The sequence below is a fragment of the Odontesthes bonariensis genome, chromosome 18, assembly GCF_027942865.1.
Source record: "Odontesthes bonariensis isolate fOdoBon6 chromosome 18, fOdoBon6.hap1, whole genome shotgun sequence".
Taxonomy (NCBI): Eukaryota; Metazoa; Chordata; class Actinopteri; order Atheriniformes; family Atherinopsidae; genus Odontesthes; species Odontesthes bonariensis.
In genome coordinates, this window is record NC_134523.1 from 27,640,240 (window position 1) to 27,647,410 (window position 7,171).

General features: G+C 42.8%; 1 pseudogene; it reads right to left on the bottom strand.

Moving 5' to 3' along the window:
* Positions 1-4,619: 4,619 nt before the first annotated feature.
* Positions 4,620-6,164, bottom strand: LOC142367382 (E3 ubiquitin/ISG15 ligase TRIM25-like; annotated as a pseudogene).
* Positions 6,165-7,171: the final 1,007 nt, after the last annotated feature.

A 7,171-nucleotide genomic window follows, 5' to 3' on the forward strand; every position in this document is an offset into this window, starting at 1 on the left:
GTTCTGTCGACTCCGCCGTCTGGAAGAACTTTAAAATGAAAATGGCCGAGTAAAAGTTCCGTACCCTTCTCCATGTTTGGTGGATCCGCCGATTACTTTCTTTTCCGGTTCCGCAGCAGACAGCAACAGACTTTTACAAAATAAAAGCCTGTGAGCAACAGACTTCTACAATAATAAAATACATAATAAAAATGCGTGATAAAATATTTATCGGCGTTAAATAATTAACGAGTTAACGCGATAATAATGAGTTAACTCGCCCAGCCCTAGTTATTAATAGTGTTGTTGTTATCAATAACTGCTCTGCTGCTCAGACTCATGGGAGACGTGCTTGTTTCCTGCCGTTTCCATAGCGATAACGGCGTGCCAGAGAAATTTATATTATAATCTTTTTTCAGCGTGAGAAATACAACGTGTGGCGTTACCTGGGACCTTTGAGACGTTAGACGCCGTGCCACGAGCTCCCCCTGCCAGAGTCCACGCCATCGCTTAGCAGCGCGTTGAGGTGTCTGATACTTAAGAGCATACTTGAGAAGAAGCGTGACTAAGGTCGGTGAGAGCAAAAGGCTCCAGCGCATCACTGATGAAGGTCACAGAGTGTATGTGTCCCCAGCCAGAGGAGCATAGAGTCAAATATGGAGATCCGGAGGGAAAACACATTCCAGAGAAATGAAGTCGCATGAAGTCGTATAGATTATTCTCTGGCTACATGCCTGGAGACAGGGAGCATCTTCAGGCTACCAAATAGGGGAAAGTTAAAGGCACTGATCTCTCCAGACTTGATGCATCTTTTCTGTAAATTCGAGACGGACCTGATGAATGCAATAAAGGTTTCTATGTTCGATTGAGTCCATGTCAGCAGAGTTCTTCATCCCCCATCTTCTCCACATCGGCTCAGGCGACCATCCCTCGTTTTATACTACAGTGTCAAAGACTTTATATCCGTGCAGAGTAACCGCATGCTGTGTGGTCATATGTTTCAGCATGTTGGAGGTATTCCCCCCCTTTTATGTGATCAAAGCTCTGCCCTCGTTTTAGCCTTTTTGGTGAAATTTAACAAAACTTTGGAGCGCTTCTGCCTCGACGCCATGTTGGAAACATTCTGAGCCGAAATACGAAGCGTCGGACGTTAACAGAACCTATGAACGGGATCGTTGGGCAGGCGGATTCCAGGGAATTAAACACTGGGTTCTCGATTCCCATCCAGAGTAAACATTCGGGAGCCTTTGACAAGCTTCTGGGTCTGAAAAACAGTCCTGCCTGTCCTGCACATAGCAGTTGTATAACCGTGATTTTAATCTTTTTTTACGGTTCTATTTGCTTTAAAGAAATCAGATCAAACGTGTTATGAGATTTACTGGGATGATTCACCCAGTCGTGTCCCAGCTGACTGGTACCGGTGACCCCAGTCTGTGACAGGAAACCACTGAGGCGCCAACTGAATGATACTGAAAGTCCTCCAATCAAAAGATGAGAAAAGAGACGGGAAATCATGACTGATTGTTCCTCTTAGCGTCATTCATTTCCCCCGTGATAAGTGTCTCCTCTTGTAGAATCCATCTGTGAGAAAATGCCTTTTTTAGAATTTTATTTTGGAGCTTAGAGTCCGATTTTTATCCCTTTTCCATTAAAAAGTGTTGCAGAGGGGTTCACCAGCCTGTCATTACAAGAGCATGTTCACTCTTGTCAGTAAAATCTCTTTTACAAGTTGAATGGAAAGTATTCAGCATCCTTGGTTTGAATAAATGTGGCTGAGGAACTCCTTTCATATCTCAGTCCAATGTTTGGCTTCAGGATCAAATAGAACATGCCATGTGTGTCCCCCTGTGAATATGTAGTGAAATGTATATTGTTGTTTGTGATGTGGTAGGATTACTATCCTTCCTTTAGGTATTTCCCATTCTGTGGACTCTCAGTCTGACTTACAGAATGTGACTTTTCAGAGCCGTAATTAATGCAAATAAAATCCCTCTTGCCTCCATTATAATGAGCTGGAGGAAGGTATCGCAAAAACCTGGGAAAATGATGCCAAAAGTGTCTGAATTGTGGGGCTGAGATTGAAAGTCTGTCTTTTTTTTTTTTTTACTTTTTGTTGCTATTCAGGTGAACCCATTTTTAACAAGCCGGGCTGAAAATACTTCCAGATATGTCTTCACATGTTCTCTGAGCAGAGCAGATCTGTGGAGCTCCACAGGCGTCAGCTGAATCACAAGCCTGTCATGATCAGGACAACTCATCCATCAGTGTTCCTGAGCTGAAAGGAAGCCACAACACTGGAACAGAAAACACTAACCTGACATCTGAGCTTTGAGTCTATTTTAGTTCTGATCATCTGTACAAAAGATTTGAGCCACCTTCATTCTGTCTAAAGTTCCCCAGATTTATTATAACATGTTCAAACATGAATATGAACACAGAATCTGAGGCAGAACCAGAGTTAGTTCAGTTCTTTAAAGTGAATATCTGCTCTGAGCTCCTTTATCCTACAACACAGCCTGAACCCTCTCAGACGAGCTTTCTGTCCTTCCTTTAAAGCAATACTATGTAACTTCTCAAAAAGTCCACTATGGAGCTCCCCCTTCAGGCTTGGAGGTAATGTACGGTTACACTGTCGTAAATACAACACCTTTTGCTTCAACGTTTCACGTTTGTTGACGAACCGGCGAGGAGTCAGAAGGTGCAAGCTATGTCGACCCAGAAGGTAAGAGTAATCAAATGTACCTGGGAGCGTGAGAGGGGTCTATTTGTTTTTGCGGTAGGTGTGCCAGAAAGCAAGTCGAAGTACTTCCGCTCAGCTCCCGGGCCGGTCCAGCAAAGTTACATAGCGCAGTTTTTCCAACTCAGACCCCCGAAGGGCATAGGAGACAGGCCAATCGTAATATTAAAACTCATTCTAGCCACACAAATTTTTTCAAGCTGTTATTTTAAGGCAGAAATGTTACATAGTATTGCTTTAAGGTTTTCTAAAGGTTTTCAAGCCATCTAAAGATCCAGTTTAAAATGGCTTCTTTGCTAAGTTGTCTGTTCTGTGTGGACACAACACTGGTTCATCCCTTGAGTTAGGAGCCCTTTTCCTGCCCGAATGGTTCATAGGTCAGAGTTAAGTGCCTTAACAAAGAAAAAACACATAAAGATGTTTGCAGACATTTTGACAAAAAAAATTAAATTAATCCCCATTTTTTTCTTATCTATGTTTTATTTCCTGTTCTACCGGACCCTCGGTCTCATTCTCACCTGTTATCGCTCAACTCTTCATCCTCTTAGATGAGGATGAAGAGTGTAAAACGCCTCCATCAGTCCTTCTTGTTCCTCTCTTTGTTCTTTTATCGTCTTCATGCTAAAGCCTGTTAGTTTGTGGCGTCCCTGCTGTTTGTTCTCATTGGTTCTCGTGTTGTTTTTATCGGCTGAAGAAAACGTTTCTTCGCTGTTAAAGAAGAAATGTCAGAACAACGGAGCTCACAGAATAATAACTGATCATCTGAAGCATTAGGATCAAATCAAATCAAAGAAAACTGGACTCATTTATCTGTGATGAAGCTGTTTTATTGAAGGAAGTGAAAAGGACAAATATTTCACTGGAAAAAAATGCCCCTCCAAAAATAAGTAAAAAAACAACAAATACAAGACGTTATTTGGTTGAAATAAGCAAAAAAATCTGCCAATGGAACTAGTGAAAATCGGCTTGTCAAGATTTCTTGAAATAAGATGTGATATTTAGGACTTTTGAGTTAAAAGTGATCTTGAAATTAGCTTAAAAACCTCTTCAAATGTAAAAAAAAGCTTGTTTCATGTGAAATATGACTCAAAACAATTTGTTTTCAAGACTTTTTCACTTAACAAGATATTCAAGATGTTTTGTATTAAAACAAGTCCCTATAACTGGCTGAAATGGTACATGTTAGGCAGTTGTGTCTTATATCAAGTGTAATGAGATACTCAATGAGACAAATATACTTGGTAAGATTTAGATGTTTTCCAGTGTTCCTGCTCTGAACATGAACTCTGGACTTTGTGCTGTTACAGGAAAACTGCCTCAGTTAGACCCTCATATCAGTTTGACATTTTCTCCATCAGATTTCACAGAAACTCTGAAATGAAGACAAAAGAAAACACTTTGTTCCTTCCTTCAGAGTCGTGTTTGCTGTGAAAATCTTCACTGGTTCTCACATCTCTGATTCCTTCTGCTCCTGGAAATGACAGTTTCTGAACACCTCAGAACAGACTTCCTCATCTGTTGGTCGGTTCAGAAAACAGCAACAACATTTGATCTCTGAAACAAACCAAAGTCAGTGTAACTCCAGGATTATTTTCCCATTTCCAAAGTGATGAGATCTGAAAAGAGTCTGTGATAAAGGAAGGTCTGCTGATTCCTGTGTTGGGCTCTATGAAGTGGAAGAGAAACAACAACATACAGACACACCAACACCAGGATCCGACTGATATTTAGAGCTCAGAGAAGTTTAGATTTTCATGTGGAGAAATATTTCTGTGAATCAAACTCCTCATCAGCAGTGATATCCTCCATGGCTGCACAGACACAGGAAACAGCAGCAAATAAACAGCAGAACAGCAGAGACATCACAGCAACAAGCTGTCAGCAACAAGCTGACTAAATACATTTATTTCACTTTACACAACTCTGCTGAGGATCCAGAAGAAGAATAAAGCCTGATCCCAGCACAGAGCGGCTGAGTGAATGTGGTCTGGACTCTGTGGAGGAGAGTCATGGTTCCAGAGACGCTGTAGAAGGACAGAATACCTGCTCTGTGATCCAGGTACACTCCGACTCTGAAGGCCCGAGGACCTGAGATGGAGGTTTTAATGCTGTTGTATCAAAATGTATACCTGTCGGAGGAACAATATAATGAACAAGATTTGTCATCACGTCCAAATAAACATTCATCTCCTATTCCTGCTCTCCTGATGTTCTTGTATGCGACTGCTACACCAACATGTCTCCCTCTCATCTCCACCTCCCAGTAACAACGTCCAGTCAGACTCTCTCTGCTCAGGACCTGAAACCATCCAGTGAATCTGTCTGGATGATCAGAATAAGACTGAGGTGGAAACATATATCTCACTTTTCTCTTCCCCTCTGACAGTAACAGCTCTCTGTGTGCTGTGTTTGGATCCAATGGGATTTCACATGAATATCTTAAGAATCCAGCTCTGCTCGTTGGTTCTGGTTCTGGTTGTGGCAGTAAAACATCCACTTCAGCGACTCCGAGTGAGATGTTGGTCCATTCCTCTCTCAGGATGTCCTGTAGTTTATCTCTGAGCTCTGACACAGCTGCTGTCACATCCTCAAAATGCCTCAGAGGACGGATCTTGATGCTGGATGAGTGTGGAGACCCCCTGAGTGCTGCCACTGAGGGGCAGCTGTGCAGAAACTGGCTGTGATCCTCTGTGTGTGAGAGCTGCTTCAGCTCAGCATCTTTCCTCTTCAGCTCAGTGATCTCCTGCTCCAGCTTCTCCTGAAGCTCTTTGACTCGACTCCCTTCAGCTTCCTGCTGGGATCTGATCTGCTGCTTCACATCAGAGCTTCTTTTCTGGAGGAGACAGATCAGCTCATTGAAGATCTTCTGGCTGTGCTCCACTGTTTTATCAGCAGACCGATGGATGGCCTCCACCTGCTGCTGAAGCAGCTCCGAAACTTTCTCTGCGTCCTGGATTCTCTGCTGGATCTGTTGCCGACTCCCCTCCAGATCAGAGCAGATGTTCTCCTGGAGCTTCTTGGAGGGCTCCACCAGCTTGTGTTTCCTGAATGGAGCTGAATCATAATGAGGCTGAAGGTGCTTCTCACAGAAAGAGGCCAGACAGATTAAACAGGACTTGGTGGCTTTCAGTTTTCTCCAAGAGCAGACATCACAGGCCACATCTTCAGGTCCAGCATAGCAGTGATCAGCAGGAGGTCCAGTCTTCTTCAGCTGCTCCACTAAATCAGCTAACATGGTGTTTTTCCCCAGGACAGGCCTCGGTTTGAATGTCTGCCTGCACTGAGGGCAGCTGTGGATTCCCCTCTGATCCTCTCCATCCCAGTGGGCTTTAATACAGCTCCTGCAGTAGCTGTGTCCACAGGGAATAGTCACCGGATCCTTCAGCAGATCCAGGCAGATGGAACAGGAGAAGCTTTCTCGGTCCAGCTGAACTCCTTTCTGAGCCATTTCTCCTCTCAGATCAGCGACTGAGTCGTCTTGTGTTCCTGCTATAAAGGACTCCTCACAGCTGGTACTCTGAACACTTTGGACTTTAACTTGTGTTATCAGGCTCTAATCTTTCCAGGAGAAGGAGAAACCTGAAATAATTTCCAGTAAGTAATAAAAACTGGGTGGTTTTATTCATCATAAAGACATAAAAACAGCACAAAATCCAACTCATTGTGTTGTTTGGATCTGATTTCAGAGAATGAACTGATTAACATTTCTCCTCTCAGCAACAATGACTCAGTGAGATTAATTTCCTGAAAGCTGAAACTCGTATGAGCTCTGATCTACAAATCATATGTCGGTGCATTTAACTGAAATATCAGGCAGATGATAGAAGCTCTCACTGACCTGAGCACTAAATTTATCCTCCATTTAGTCTGTGTGAGCAGGTTTGTTGACACACTTTCACTGCAACATCTGAACACGATGAAGGGACGATGACGTCAGAATGGCATGCGCCTTACACCCATTAGGGCCTACATGGATGATATGACGTTAGTGACATATGAATGAAAGTGCCATAACATTTGTTGGGCAAACACACTTTTAACATCAGCATCTTTCTGTAGTTTTTATGTAGAAGCCTCGCTCCACTGTCTGTTTCCTTGAATGACTTGCTGCTATCAGTTGTGTGTTTTGCCTTTAAGTGATATTTTAGACTGGAACTACTACGCTGAGAAGACAATTCAACTTGGCAGTGTTTACAGATGACTTTGGTTCTGTCGACTCCGCCGTCTGGAAGAACTTTAAAATGTAAATGGCCGAGTAAAAGTTCCGTACCCTTCTCCATGTTTGGTGGATCCGCCGATTACTTTCTTTTCCGGTTCCACAGCAGACAGCAACAGACTTTTACAAAATAAAAGCCTGTGAGTAACACACTTTTACAATAATAAAATAAATAATATAACCTGCGCTAATGCGCGATAAAATATTTATTGGCATCAAATAATTAACGAGTTAATGCC